Source organism: Ascaphus truei, chromosome 8 (genome assembly GCF_040206685.1).
Source record: "Ascaphus truei isolate aAscTru1 chromosome 8, aAscTru1.hap1, whole genome shotgun sequence".
Classification (NCBI taxonomy): Eukaryota; Metazoa; Chordata; class Amphibia; order Anura; family Ascaphidae; genus Ascaphus; species Ascaphus truei.
Genome location: NC_134490.1, coordinates 105,659,661 through 105,675,745, shown reverse-complemented (window position 1 = coordinate 105,675,745; position 16,085 = coordinate 105,659,661). Strand labels below are relative to the sequence as shown.

Below are 16,085 nucleotides of genomic sequence, written 5' to 3'. Positions count from 1 at the left end.
GAGATACAGGCCCTTTTTGGGGGTGCCGGTATCCCTCTGCTTGGTTTAACAGGCCGCGGTCACGTGATCGGGGCCTTAACGCAGAGGGATACCGGCACCTCATAAAGGGGGCTGTATCTCGGGGAGCTGGGGGTCCCCCGACCTGAAACCAACGCGGTTCAGCACCCGAGACCCCCTGCACATCTACACTAGGAATAAAAATGTATTTCAAATGTATTTATTTATTTATTTATTTATTTATTGCGGGGATGCTGTGTGTGATTATTTTTTATTGTGGGTAGTGGGGGTGGGTGAAGGGTGTATTAGCCCCAACGGTGGTTGTTTTGGGCTTGCGGGGGGGGGTCGCGGGAGTGGTTAACCCCTTCATGACCGTAGCGGTATTAACTGCTACGGTCGGGAAGGGGTTAAGTGCACCCGCAACCCCCCCGCAAGTCCTAAACTCACACCAAGGGCCAAATACCCCCTTCACCCACCCCCACTACCCACAATAAAGCGGGCACGGTGGGTTAACCCCTTCATTGCCTTAGCGGCTATACGCTATGGTAATGAAGCAGCATTTCTGTACTTTTAATAATATTGTGCAGGAGCAGGGGGCCCCCTGAGTTTAGATTTCTGGCTCAGGGAACCCCCTGCTCACTGTACAATATTATTAAAAATATAGAAATGCTGCTTCGTTACCATAGCACATAGCCGCTAAGGTAAAGAACGAGTGTTTATTTATATATGTGTTTTATTTATACTGTACATGTGCAGAGGGTCTTCGGAGCAGAACCGCTGTGGTTTCAGGTCCGGGGACCCCCTGCCCCCTGAGATACAGGCCCCTTTTGGGGGTGCCGGTATCCCTCTGCTTGGTTTACAGGTCGCGGTCACGTGATCGGGACATTTAAACGCAGAGGGATACCGGCACCACATAAAGGGGTCTGTATCTCGGGGAGCAGGGGGTCCCCCAACCTGAAACCAGTGCAGTTCAGCTCCCGAGACCCCCTGCACATCTACACTAGGAATAAAAATGTATTTCAAATAAGTTTTAATGTGCCACTGTTTGCGCTGAGAGAGAGCAGCAGATCTTTCTCTGCAGCAAACACATCTCGCCCCCGCCGGCCCATAGTATCATTTACTGTATGTACTGTACAGTATGTGCATATACAGTACTGTATACAGAACATGTAGAATAAATGCATAGTTTTATTTTTTCGGGTTTATTACACAGTATACTGTACGGCCGGAAAACATCAGCATACAGCACAATATTATCCATCGAAATCACCCCATTAGCCATTTTCTTTTCTGAGGAAAAACAAAATGAAAAGTTTTAATGTACAGTAATGGTCAGCTCCCTAAAGAAGTACCCAGCCAGCCCCACCAAAATAATACGGCAACAATACAGTACTCACCATACTATTTCCCATTCAGCTGGCGCCAGCACCGGTCCACTGCCAGTACAGCTTTCTTCATCATCCACATCGATAGTTTGCAGCGGGACTAGCCCACCTGTAGTCAGCAGGTGAGGCTGGAAATCGCTTAGGTACATGCAAGCTTCATCAAAACTGCCGTGAAATCCGATTCTGCCTCAGGATCAGGCTCGGGCTCAGGGTTGTCACTGACGGTGGGTCCATTATCGGAAGCCGGTGCCGCTGCCGGTGCTGGTGCTGGTGCATTGCTTGGCAGGGACTGTCGTTTCTTAGTTTTTTTTAACACGACCCTTCGCCTTTTGCCGCCTCCATGATCATAGATACGGGAAAAACCCTGTGACACACACCAATACCCTCCAACAAATTGGGGCTCAATACGGTGAAAACAGGGGTCGCTACATAACCTTTTCCTTATTGCACGCTTCTACAAATGAGGAGTTGGCGAAAATTTGTAAAAGTCATAGTTTTCGATAAAATACTGATAAATTTGAACAACTGTTGCCATCTTATCCTCTGTTGCATTAATCGCGGCCCATATCAAATAAGCATAACTTCTGTCAGGTTTTTGGAAAACAGGCTGCACTTGAACACTCATGGCGGGTAGGTCTCTGGGGAATACTGTACTGTAAGCGAAACTGGTCTTTGTATTTCTTTCATATGAAAAGCCTAAATTGATACATTTTTGCAACTCAGTCTCAAGGCCAAGGCCAAGTTACAATAGCACACTGTGGTACAGTATCTTTTTTAAATGAAACACCTGCAAGCCCACACATTACTGATTCGGCGCTTTACAAGTCAGGAATGTATGCCATCTGGCGGACACGCGAAGCATTGCAGCCTATTAAATCCTGATCATTATCATTTAACACATCAGCCACCCGTCAGCCAGGCATGACCCGTGGCTGGGAAGGCAAACGCAACGCGGCATGCCAGAGGTGAGCAGCGGCGCTTTCCAGGTATCTGCCAGGTACAAACTGGTCATTTGCTCGAATAAAGTGTGTCGCAGCAGTACGTTTGGAGCGTGTGTAATGTTTTTCTGGCAGATTGGAGAAGTTAGACTGGACCTGTGGTACATGGGTTTCGCTTTCATCTTCTCCTCTGGAAAGGAGAGAAGAGATTTCACCTTCCCCAGAAGAAAAAGAGCTTTCTGGTGAACTGTGGTGAGGGCAGCTAACAGAGGTGCTAGTATGAGTCTTAACTAATTCTTTCACGCATATGTGGTAAATAACGCATACCAATAATATACATATGCTAAATATTGCGAGAAAGTGTATACATTTGAGCCGATTCTTCTGAAATCATGTCTCTACTCCTTCGTTGATTTGATACGTGACGGGTGGATCCATGTTTATGATTCTTCAGTCAGCACGGCTGTATGGGTCACTGCTAGGATCGTGGTTGGAAGTCTGTAGGGAGGCTCTGTCGTCCCTCCTTTGGCGGGAAGACGCTTGACCACTACCTTGTCTCCGGGCTGGAAAGGATGTGTCGGATTATCTGAATGGGAGCGGAGGAGAAGAAGTAACATCACCATAGATGCCATTCAATTTCTGTATCAAGTGATAAACATAATTCTCTTGAATTTGTTCTAGGTCAACAACTTCCTTTGGGCAATACGTAACATGAGCCCAGGGTGTTGGAAATGGCCGCCCCATTAAAATTTCAAATGGTGACAATTTGGTAGTACTATTCGGGGTCATTCTGATTTCTGCAAGGACTGCGGGAAGGACATCTGGCCATCTTGAAAAGGTACCATTTGTTCCTTTACGCAGTTTATCCTTTATCGTGCGATTTGTCCTTTCTACCTGACCTGAAGACTGTGGGTGGTATTGTATGTGAAACTTCCAATCTATAGAAGGAGTCTTAGCAACTCCTTGAGTCACCTGGGATGTAAAATGTGTTCCTCTATCACCATTTATTTGAAGTGGGCATCCCCACCGGGGAATGATTTCTTTACAAAGTATTTTTACAACGGTCTTTGAGCTTTCATTCGTTGTGGGGAATGCTTCAACCCATTTGCTAAATTGATCTACCATTACCAGTAGTTATCTTAGTTTTCCTGCAGCTGTTGGCATCTGTGTGAAATCAATCTGTATTTACTCCATTGGGCCACTAGGTGGCGGTAGATGTTCATGTTTTGCAGGTTGTGTGCCCTGCGTGTTGTTTCTGATGCATGTTACACATCTGGCTAATTGTGTCTCGACTACCTGATCAATGTCTCTTACTAAAAACAATTCCTTAATCTGATCACCTGTCGCTTTCTTTCCCTTATGCCCAATTCCATGAAAATGTGAGATTAAAATAGGGCTAGCTATTTTAGGAAAACCTATCACTGTGCCCTTCGTCCAAATCCCATTCTCATCTTTGCACAAACCCTTTTCCTCCCATAGCTCTACATCCTTTTCCTCTGCAAGTTCCTGTAACATTTTAAGATCATAGTCTGAGAGATGGCATGTCATTACCATATTGAGCTGTGTGTCAACAGTGGTGTTGTAGGCTGGAAACATAATCTGTGATTGTGCAGTCTCTTTACCGTAAAAATCAGCCAACTCATTACCTTTGGCCTCATCTGTCTCTTCTCCAGCATGTCCTTTACAGTTAACAATTGCTAGTTTATTGGGTAGCAACATGGTGTCCAGCAACTGCTCTACCAATGTGGCATGTGATATGCCCTTACCATCGGCACTTACAAAAATTTAGAGCATGAACCATCTACAAGCAATACATCTCCCTCCTTAAGGGGCGTACTTTCTAAGTCGCTCCTTACTGATGTCGTGTTGTGTATGTTTTGTAGGCAGTCATGGTCTTCATTGTCCATGTCAGAATTGTGCAGTAACAGATTAGTCAGAATTTGAGCTGGACCAGTGTGTGGTGGGTGATATTTGACAGTGCGATTTGAGGTAGATGTGAGGATGGTTTCGTACCCTGTTCTACGCTGTGCGGTCATACTGTATGCTGCGTAGTGAGTTTCCTGAGAACATGTAGTACCTGGTGGGATGTATGCAAGGTTAGTTTGTGTGACAGCACAATAGGTTGTACTGTTTCTACCAAAATAGCGCATGCAGTCACCTGTCTTAAACATGCCAGGAACCCCTGCACAATCTCCTGCAGTTTCTTAGAATAGAATGCCACCGGCCCTTATCCCGAGCCATGCTCTTGCGCCAGTACGCCAACAACCGCGGTACCTGTCTCGCTGCAAAACAAATGGAAAGGTAGGTTATAGTTCGGCAAGCCCAGAGCAGGGCTTGAACACAATGCAGTCTTAAGTTTGGTGAATGCAGTGAGAGTCTCTGGTGTCCATTGCAGTGTGTCTGGCTTATGCATCAATGTCAATTATCTCAAAATGTTATCCCAGTGGGAACAGTTCGGTATCCATTGGCGGCAATAGGTGATCATCCCCAGAAAAGACAACATAGCAGCTTTTGTCTTGGGCTTGGGGAGATTGGCAATTACCTTGACTCGTTCTGGTGATAAGAGTCTCTGTCCTGGCTGTAGTATGAAGCCTAAATATTTGACAAATCTACGTAAGTACCAGCACTCACTGTCTAATAGCTAAATGATGAAAACAGTTGTAATGCAGAATAAACATTTAATAATAAAATGAACCAGAAATAAATCAAATGTGTTTGCAGAAACCAGTATCACAAATGGGCATGTCACAAAGTGAGGGGTGGGGGGGGGGGGGGAAAGAAGGAAAAGGGGAAAAAACATGAAACATAAGGAATATACACAAAAAAAACGGAGAACGGAAAGTATGCTAGGGGGGCGACGTTTCGAGGGACTACCTCTTCATCTGGCCCATTCCCCCTGGTCCAAAAGGACCGAGAGGTACTTCCCTAAGCCTCCCTTCCCCTATATCTGGTCAAATCAGACACCCCTGAAAATAGCTAGTAAACATATAGTGTAAGCTAAATACAGCTAAACAGCTAATAGCAGGGCAGCAAGAATCCACTAATGGTACAGTTAAAGCTGAAAACAGCTTGCAAGAAAGCAGCTTGCAAATGAGCACCAAGAGTCCACACAGTCAGTGAAAGGTTAATGAGAAAAATAAATGAAGTGGTCAAACCCTCAGTGGCTCTGCTCCTTCAGCTGCTCGTTTGGAGTGCACTTGCAAGCTGTTCAGAATAAAGATTCCATTCTATATCCCATATCTCGTCAATAGGTAAATACTTGTCCTGTAATACAAGCTGCTGTCCCTGAGCTCATATGAAGGCCTCTTTGTCTGATGCAATGTATATAGTAGTTGGTGTGATCCATACACCTTCAATTCGAGCAGACACATCCGTGTGTGCTTTAGGATCATGCATCTCTGCTTCTGGATCATAGATGATACATGAAATAAGATTAGCAAATGTCATACGTGTGTAAGGCATATCCCCATGGGTAGCAAAATCTGATAATTTGGTCAGTTGTTCAACTAATCTCTCTGGCATTGTTAACCCTCAAACTTTGAGTCTGCCAATGTCGTGCTGAAAGAGAGAAAGAATATAATTATTGGGGGAGAGATGTGGAGAACTTACAATAATCCCTCCCTTTTCATCAATACTTATGTCAATTTGCATTTTGGCCATTAAATCACGTCCCAATAAATTTACTGGACATTGTGGAATAAACCGAAATGGGTGATCCCATTTTTTGTCAGACCTAGGATTTAATTGTACCGACAAAACAGGTGTGTTGTAACATTTGGTCAGTGTACCCTCAATACCCATAGAGGACTCGTCTGCTTGCTTCATTGGACCTTTGTAAGAATGTTTATTAATACAAGAACGCGTTGCGCCTGTGTCTACAAGGAAATCGGTTAATCTTCCGTTGACATACAATGATAATAGTGGTATATCTAACCATCCATTAGACACAGAGGCTTGTGGGCAGACGACGGTTTTTGTCCTCGGACATCCCTATTGGCTATAGGGCATCTCTTGGTTCCACGCAACATTATAGTTAGGGCTGGAAGCATTTTGCCCCTGATAATTTTGATTCTGATGTTGCCTCTGGGTATTCTGCTGCTGATTATTGCCCTGACTTTGCTGACCATAGCCCTGATTATGCCTGTTATTTCCCTGACTCTGATAACCCTGCTGCTGATTTTGTGGTTGGTTGTTACCCTGAGAAGGGGCCCAACATTCATTTCTCCAGTGTCCTGGTTCGCCACAATTAAAACAAACACCTGGTTTACGCTGATTATTCCCTTTCTGTCCCCTTCCCCTTCCTCTATTCTGTCCTAGTTCCCAATAAAGAAGGCCGCGCTCGTCCGATATCTTCAGGGGAAATCTTCAGAAGGGAACTCTTCTCCCGCTGCTCCTTCTCTCTCTGGGGATCAGCCCGGCCAACAGTCAATCCAAGGTACAAGAAAAAGGAGTTGGAGCGCAGAGAAGAACAGATTCCAAAGTTAAATGAGGTCAATTTATTGTTTAAAACACTGCATAATATTACTTACAATGAGGTAAAAACCGCATGCACGATGAAGCTCCCACAAATGTCTGCATTCAGCATTTGTCAGTAATCCCCCTGCCCAGACCGTGATCCACTGCTACAGATCCTCACAGGGTCCCTGACCCAGAACCGGAAGTCCAACCACTCAAAGGTGGTGGGCAGGCTCTCGTCAGCTAAGACAAAGCTCATTGTAAGTAATATTATGCAGTGTTTTAAACAATAAATTGAACTCTATTCTGTCCTCCCTTGCTTCTGTAATTATTACCTCTATAATTCTGCAGTAAACCATCATGAGCATGCATTATAGTGGCAGGTGGGGGAGGGGGTGGGGGGGTAAAGGTGTATGATCGGGAAAAGCTCCCGCACCATCCTTAATGGCCAGGTCACCCACTATTTTCTCAGGTGTCATAGTTTGCCATCCGGTCACTGTCATGTAAACAATTTGCCTATGCTGCTCGCATAAGCCATTTAGTAAAGATTGTTCATACAAAATGTTCATCTCATCATCTGTTGCCTTAGGGTATTGCATCCCTGCTGTGTTCACCTATTCATTTTTAAATCTACGGCAAAAATCTGTGACTGACTCATCCACATTTTGGATACAACTCAGAGATCATTCCAGACAAACTCACCATCTGCGGGTGCTGACTCTTCGGCACTAAGTACATCATATCTGGAACTATTACGGAGTGCATCATACTTTTTACTTAAGTAACGGTCAGCCTTAGACCAATCAATATCAATGTGTCCGGTTAAACAATCCAAACAAAATCTGATATCCCCTCCTGTAAACTGATATCCCCTCCTGTAAACTGATATCCCTGACTTCTCTTTTTCAGGTATTTAATGGCACGACTGGGATTTTTAAAAGGGTCAGGGCATCCTGTAGCCCATGATTCCATTAGTTTGGTGTCTACAGAGTGTATCAGAATATCCTTGCCTAAAGTCATAAAAGGCAATGATAAATCAACCTCTGCTTCAGCACAATTCTGTGTGTCAGCCTGTTTCCTTATCAGGGTGTTACGTAATGCCTGTCGTGTCCTAGCTGATATTGGTCTGTTCTGTCCGGGAGAATTCATGTTTCTGATTTGCTCAGAGAGTTCTTTTGTGTCAGCTAAAGTGTCAGCTAAAAGTTCCTCATATTCCCTTTTACTAGCAGTGCGAATGTCATCCTTCCGTGTACAGTAGTTGTAGTGTTAATCGGTGTGAGAAAGGATGATTGAGGTGTTGCAAGTACGGGTTTGGTACACTGGCGACACACTTTATTCGAGCTCGGCTAATCCCACGAATTCGGGTATACTCGGGTGTATTGAGGTTTGTGACTGTTTTCTGCCCGAGTGCATTGAGGTATTTTCCAGGCAGGGATTGAAGCATTTTATTCCCGCTGGCTGCAATACTGCACAGTATATATATATATATACTGCATTACAATTCATGAATGTATGCCATCTGGTAGACACGCGAAGCATTGCAGCCTATTAAATCCTAATCATTATCATTTAACAGATCAGCCGCCCATCAGCCAGGCATGAACCCAGGCTGGGAAGGCAAACGCAACGGGGCTTGTTAGAGGTGAGGAGCGGCGCATTCCAGGTATCTGCCAGGTACATACCGGGTATTTGCTCGAATAAAGTGTGTCGGTGCAGTATTATGTGTGGGTGTCAGTGTTACTGCAAGTGATTTGGTCATTACTTCTTTAAATTCTTTAAATTCCTCAGCCAGTATTTTCACAGAGGCACAGAACTCCTTAACTCTTTCATTGCTGGCTTCTGCAGATGACTGAGACGTCACTGAAGCTGCCGGAGCAATGGTATCTTTATGTTTTTGTAAGGGCAATTGGCGAGGAGGTGATGGCATGTCGGAATCGGAAGATGATTCCGAACTTGAGTCTTCCTCTTCACCCTTCCTGGAGACAGGGGGTGAGACTCTTGTGGGGCTTAGGGCAGTGGGAAGCTGTCTGTTTGGGCTTCCTTTAAAGCAGGGCGGCACAACATACGGCCTCTCTGTGCGGCCCACGATGAGATTTAAAAAAAAAAAAAAACTTAAAAAAAAAAAAATGGCAGCGATTCCTTGCGGTCCCGGGGGTGATGTGAGCTGCATTGAGGTGAGGTTCAGGGGGGTGAGGTGAGTTGCAGGGAGGTGAAGTGCATTGAGGTGAGGTGCAGGGGGTGAGGTGCAGGGGAGGTGAGGTGCAGTGAGGTGAGGTGCAGGAAGGGTGATGTGAGGTGCAGGGGGTGAGGTGCAGGGGGTGAGGTGCAGGGGGGGTGATTGGAGGTGCAGGGGGGGTGATTGGAGGTGCAGGGGGGGTGATTGGAGGTGCAGGAGGGGTGATTGGAGGTGCAGGGGGGGGTGATTGGAGGTGCAGGGGGGGTGATTGGAGGTGCAGGGGAGGTGATTGGAGGTGCAGGGGGGTGATTGGAGGTGCAGGGGGGGTGATTGGAGGTGCAGGGGGGTTGATTGGAGGTGCAGGGGGGGGGTGATTGGAGGTGCAGGGGGGATGATTGGAGGTGCAAGGGGGGAGAGATGTGAGGTGCAAGGGGGGAGAGTGGTGTGAGGTGCATGAGGGAGAGTGGTGTGAGGTGCAGGGGGGAGAGTGGTGTGAGGTGCAGGGGGGAGAGTGGTGTGAGGTGCAGGGGGGGAGAGTGGTGTGAGGTGCAGGGGGGAAGAGTGGTGTGAGGTGCAGGGGGGAGAGTGGTGTGAGGTGCAGGGGGAGAGAGTGGTGTGAGGTGCAGGGGGGGAGAGTGGTGTGAGGTGCAGGGGGGAGAGTGGTGTGAGGTGCAGGGGGGAGAGTGGTGTGAGGTACAGGGGGGGAGAGTGGTGTGAGGTGCAGGGGGAGAGAGTGGTGTGAGGTGCAGGGGGGGAAGAGTGGTGTGAGGTGCAGGGGGGAAGAGTGGTGTGAGGTGCAGGGGGGGAAGAGTGGTGTGAGGTACAGGGGGGGAGAGTGGTGTGAGGTGCAGGGTGGAGAGTGGTGTGAGGTGCAGGGGGGAGAGTGGTGTGAGGTGCCGGGGGGGGAGAGTGGTGTGAGGTGCAGGGGGGGAGAGTGGTGTGAGGTGCAGGGGGGAGAGTGGTGTGAGGTGCAGGGGGGAGAGTGGTGTGAGGTGCAGGGGGTTGGGATGTGTGTGGTGTGCAGGGGGTATTATGTGTGTGGTGTGCAGGGGGGTATTATGTGTGTGGTGTGCAGGGGGGGTATTATGTGTGTGGGTGAGAGATGGGGGTATGAGAGATAGATGGGGAGTATCGCAAAGGATGATAGTGAGGGGTTCTGGGGGAGATATGAGGAGGATGAGGATGAGGATGAGGATGAGGATGAGGATGAGGATGAGGATGAGGATGAGGATGAGGATGAGGATGAGGATGATGATGATGATGATGATGATGATGATGATGATGATGATGATGATGATGATTTTACACGTGCGGCCCAATTTTTTTTTCCTTGGAGCATTTCGGCCCTTCTCGCTTTACGAGTTGTGCAGGCCTGCTTTAAAGGAAGACATATCAGGCAAAGCCTCAGAGAGGAGTGCCACCTCTGATTCTGTAGTATTTCTCAACTCCGTATATGTGGGTTGAGATGACTGGGGACAAAAATCATTATCATCCGACCTGTGTACGGGTGTGGGAGGTTTGTGGTGAGTAGATGGATGCGTACCTGCAGCATAGTATGATAAAGCTGCCAATATGGTAGGATCCAAACTTGGATATAGTGGCACGGGTGTGTTAGGGGTGTACGGGAGTGATTGTAACATCACACAAGGCGGCGGCGGTGGGGGTAAAACAACTAGAAGTAAAAACTCCTGTGGGGGTGCATTAGGGGCTTGGGAATACACCATTGAAAGGTGCTCAGGCAGGGGTGGCCATAATGGCTCTTCAGATTTTGGGTTATTAATTTGTGTTGCCTCATCAATTTGAGGTGCCACTTTCACCCAAATGCGGCCACATAATGCCATATATTTCATGTCCCACTCGGGATCCGGCTGAAACCATAGCCATTCAGGATCACCACCCAAATATAAGCCCCTTATCATTGTCATATGGAATGGGGAAAAACTACCTTCCCTCGGAAATGGGTTGGAAGATTGCATTTTCTCAAACCAGCCAGCCATATTATTAACAAAAGGGTTAGAATAATAGTCGGCCGTGCAGGCACTCACATATTCTTTGGGTGTTTCTATGTCAGGGTTATATTGTCTGTTAATGATAAGTGTAACAGTAGGTTTGGGCTTGGAAGTCTTACCATCTGTGTCAACAGTTCTCTCGCTATTTTTCTTAACATTTTTGCCTGGATTGTTATGTTTAGAATCATGTGTTTCCCTAGGGCATCGTTTACTATTTGAAATCCCCATCCTAACACAGTACAATTCTTACTTGACTAAAATATCTTCTACGATATCGGGCCCAAATCGCCGGAATCTCCATAGGGTTACATGGGGCTGTAATGGCGACCTATGGAGAGACTGCAAAATGGAGCCTGCAAAGGCGGGAAAAGGGACAAAGAGCCATAAACACAAAACTAACATTAACTCTTTCCCTCCCGACTTGATCCCAGTGTAAGTGTTGGTGCAGACACTGGAATGGGGAAAATACATATTCACAGGGGGATACACATTTGGTGCTGAAGCAGGGGCATAAACACAGTACTGGACCTCAGTCCAGTTAACCCCTTGCCTCCCAGGTGGGGGTAGAGGGTGGCCAAATGGGGTGTAATCCCTTTAATACCGGGCCAAACCCCCTGTCCCACGACACCTTCGTCTGGATCAATAAGTATAGATATAAGATAAAATATCTGTTGTCTAAATTTAACATAGGTTGAACTTGATGGCCGGAAGTCTTTTTAAACCTCATCTACTATGTAACTATGTAAGATGTTTAGAGTGTTTGGAATAAGGCACTCTACAGTATGTATTCTTGGCTCTTATGTACAGCCTACTCACAGGATACAGAAGAAATACAGGCACTTGCAAGGAGGGCTGCTACCCGTGATTTTCAGTGGATGTGTGTTGCTGGTCAGTGCTCCCATCCAATCGCACAAGAGGTGGTACACGTATGTGAGATGTTTGGAGAGATAGAAGAAACTACATAGCACAGATCAATAAAGTCAATAAAGTAAATAATATGAAATGCGCACGGAACAGTTTTACTGGGCGAAACGCGTAGAGTGCTTTTTGGACCTAGAGGCGATCCGTACCTAACCATCTCCACAGTAAGGGTGACGTCAGACGCTCCGACGGACGCGACGGAGCAGAGAGGCGGTCCCCGCAAAGATCCCACGAGCAGTGGAAGACAACAAACTGAAGGGAGATGCGGTGAGAGATATCACAGTGTCGTGACCCAAACATTAACCATTGAGTGATACATGCCCATATTTTATTGCACAATTGTGAGTCCGCATTTTATATTTTAAACATAAAGACATTATTTACTTTATTGATTGGTGCTATGTAGTTTATTTTTTTATCGCTCTCCACATACCCCTTGTGCCATTGGATGGGAGCCCTGACCAACACACATCCACTGAAAATCCAATTAAAATCACGAGTAGCAGCCCTCCTGGCAAGTACCTGTATTTCTTCTGTATCCTGTGAGTAGGCTGTACATAAGAGCCACGAATACATATTGGGGCCTATGCAGAGAGCAGCGAATTTTAAAATTGGCGAATTTATTAAAAAGTAGCTTTTTTGGAGAGTTTTATTCTCCATATGCAGAAAAGTGCGAATTCTGCTATGTTTAACATGGATGCGTGTGGCGAGTTTAAATTGGCGAGATGCGCGCTTCAGAAACGTGTAAAAACAAATTCGCGCCTTTTTTTCCCTTTGCAATGGCCGCGAGCGGCAGCTTCTTGCCAGTTTTTTCTGGCGAGGCAAAAAGGAGACAATCGCGCCATTTTATTGGCGCGAACAGCCGCTAGATGCCGTTCGCGCCTCTCTGCATACGGATATTTTTAAAACTGGCGAGATTGAGGTTCTCGCCAGCCGCGAGGCGAGTTTTACAAATAGAAAAGAAAAATTGGCGCGTTTTTCGGAACTCGCCATTTTCTGCTGCTTTCTGCGCGATTTTCTCCAAAAAATGGCGAATTTCGAAATAGCGCTGCTCTCTGCATAGGCCCCATAGTGCCTTATTTCAAACACTCTAAACATCTGCACTTAAATTGTTTGTATTGTATTGCCTGTCTTCTCCCTTATATGCTCCCCCTGGATTGTTTGAGAAATCCATGCAAATCCATGCATCTTGGAATCCGTGAAGACAGGTTCCACCAGAGGGTTTGAGCTGGGATATTAGACCTTTATATTTAATCTATTTGTCACAATTGTGTATTATTTAGTTTAACACATTCACTGTTTTTATTTACTTATAGTTGTTTGCGCCTTTTTTTATCACCTTCACGTACCCACTACAGAAGTTCAGATCTTGTCATTATGCTCAGTCTCAATAGCTGTATCAAGCAGTTTTTGATTGTATTCTCTATCAATGAACTTTTGTTTTAAAGATTTAGCCTGTTCTTTAAATATCGTATCGCTTGAACAATTTATTTTCACCCTCACCAGCTGACAACTTGGAATATTTTTTTAACCAATTGGGGTTTTGACGACTGCTGGCGAGGAGATAACTATTTTAGTCTGAATTGTATTACAATCAATATATATTTGTAAATCTAAGAATTCAATACTTTCTTGACTTGAATGTGAAATGAAGATTTCTATCATTGCTATTGAGATATGTTTTAAACAATTCTAGTTCATAGGAAGATCCCTTCCAAATGAATATTACATAATCTATGTAGCGCCGCCAGAGCACCAGATTTGCTCCCAGTGAGCTATTGGACCAGTTGAAATCATCCTCCCATATGCCCATGAAAAAATTGGCATAACTGGGAGCAAATCTGGTGCCCATTGCGGTACCACATATCTGCAAATAGAATTGTTTATCAAAGGTGAAGAAATGATTCAGAAATCTTATTCCTTCCAACAAACATTTTGCCAACTCTACAGATGTATTCTGGCCATATTCCAGAACCCTCACAATAGCTTCACAGCCCAACTGATGGGAAATACTTGTGTACAGAGATGTAACATCCCCCGTCACAGGAATGTAATTAGATTGCCACTGAATGTCCTTTAAGATTTGTAAGATATGTGTAGTATCCCTAAGATGGGAACGTAATTTTAACACAGTGTTGAAGGTGATGGTCTATAAATTGAGACAGGGCGGAGGTCAGAGAGCCTATTCCCGATATGATGGGACGACCGGTTGGCCTCTGTTAATCCTTATGGATGTTAGGTATTATGTAAAGAATTGGGATCCTTGGGTGAATACTGATAAGAAAATGATATTCATGGTCATTAATGATCTTATTATTTAGACCTAGTTTTAACATGATTTTCAATTGTTCTTGGTATTCAGATAGGGGATTCTTGTTCAGTAGACAATAGTTATCTTTTTCTCCCAGGATGCGTCTTGCCTCCTCGAGGTAATAAGACGCATCCATAACGATAATTCCCCCCACCCTTATCTGCTGCTTTTATAACGATTTGATCGTTCTTCTCCAGATTTTTAATTGCTTGGATCTCATCTTTATTAAGGAAATCCTCCCGCAAACGGGACAGGTAAACGGCAGCACAGCAATGGATGGAGAGAGGCTGATGATAGGTTAAAAGCAGACTTTATTGAAACAGCGTGCTGTCAGGTCCTCTGACGCGTTTCGGCCCGTAGGACCTTTGTCAAATCTTTAAGATTACTTTTTTTCAGCTCTTCGGGGCAGGGATTTCCTTTCCCATGGTCTGATTTTTGCTGCACTTATTGTATTATTATAATTCCCTGTACTGTATTCTCTGTGAAGCGCTGAGTACACTTTTGGCGCTATATAAATAAAGACATACCATACAATTGAATAAAGCTCGTTGCCTGTTATTCAGCTGATCCAATTACTGTGTCCTGTCCCTGCCTCCTCGCTGCCGACTTCTGCCCGTGACCAAACTACGATACCTTGCCGCCTGCCCTGGACCCCTGGCTGTGACCCTAACTACGCTTACGTTTACTGCCTGCTGTTCTGGCCACTGAGTTCCATCCGGCATCTACTCTGACAGAAAACAAAGGCCATTCCTGGTTCTCGCCAGAACCGACTCAGCAGCCCGTCTGCATGGCGCCGAGAAAAGACCCCTTCTTCTTTGTGGAGAAATATAAGTACGTTTTTGTTTGTAAATCCTATTGTGGATTGTAAAGGGTTTACAGATGCAGCAACGAGTATCTGAACACTTGCCTTTGAAAATCTGGGGCAATGGCCCAGTAATGCTACAACATTTCTCCAAACAGACTAATGGCCCATCGGATTAACACAGCAGGGGTCCCTGGCAGTTGAATGGGACTGCCAGGGACCCCCGCTCTGTTAATACGATGGGCCATTAGTCTGTCTGCAGAAATGTCACAGAAATGTTGCAGCATTACTTGGGTATTGCCCCACATTTTCCCAGGCAAGTGTTTGGATACTAGTGGCTGCATCAGTATTTTTTGTGGGGCATTAATTCTTCTGCTGGGCTAGTTATGACTTTTTTAGTTGAGGTTTTGCCCTGAGAAAAGTTCCTTTTCCTTCTTGTTGGAACCACAGCTGAAATGGCTTTTCCAGTCCTTCGAAGCAAACCTTCCACGGCACCCCCTGTAAGGATATGAAGGATAGATCATGTCAACTTACCTTATTTTTTTCTTTGAGGAGAGAAGTAGGAATTAAGACCAGGAGGGTAATGCAGTTGATGTGGTCTACTTAGATTTTGCAAAGGCTTTTCATACGGTTCCACACGAGATTGGTGTACAAAATAAAGCAAATTGGGCTCAGTAAAAATATTTGCACCTGGATTAAAAACTGGTTGAAGGATAGACAACAGAGGGTTTTCATAAATTGAACTTTTTCAGGTTGGGCTAAGGTTGTGAGTGGATTACCTCAGGGATCGGTACTGACACAATTCATTCCCAGAAACCGAATTCACAACAGAAAACCTAAAAGAATATGGGATCTATAATCTATCACACTATACATTGTCTACAGCACAGGTTAGTGTCCTTACTAAAGGCCTTACTTTTTCACCAGATAATCAGCCTAATTAATTCAACATACATGTCGATATATCCTCGATTTCCAGTAGAGGCTTTTGAGGCACAAGAAATGGAGATTCCTAAAGTGGGAGAGAAATCCATACAGCCTGCAACATCATCAAATCCCTTAGCAGAAACAGTAGCAGCAAAGTCCTTAGG

General features: G+C 45.4%; 1 long non-coding RNA gene across 1 annotated transcript; it reads right to left on the bottom strand.

Annotated features, from left to right (window-relative positions):
• Positions 1-1,394: 1,394 nt before the first annotated feature.
• On the bottom strand, positions 1,395-6,786 carry LOC142502139 (uncharacterized). The gene is made up of 2 exons (XR_012803652.1): positions 4,479-6,786; positions 1,395-2,906 (listed from the first exon to the last, which is right to left on the bottom strand). It is a non-coding gene; the product is annotated as an uncharacterized LOC142502139 (long non-coding RNA).
• Between the last annotated feature and the right edge of the window lie 9,299 nt (positions 6,787-16,085).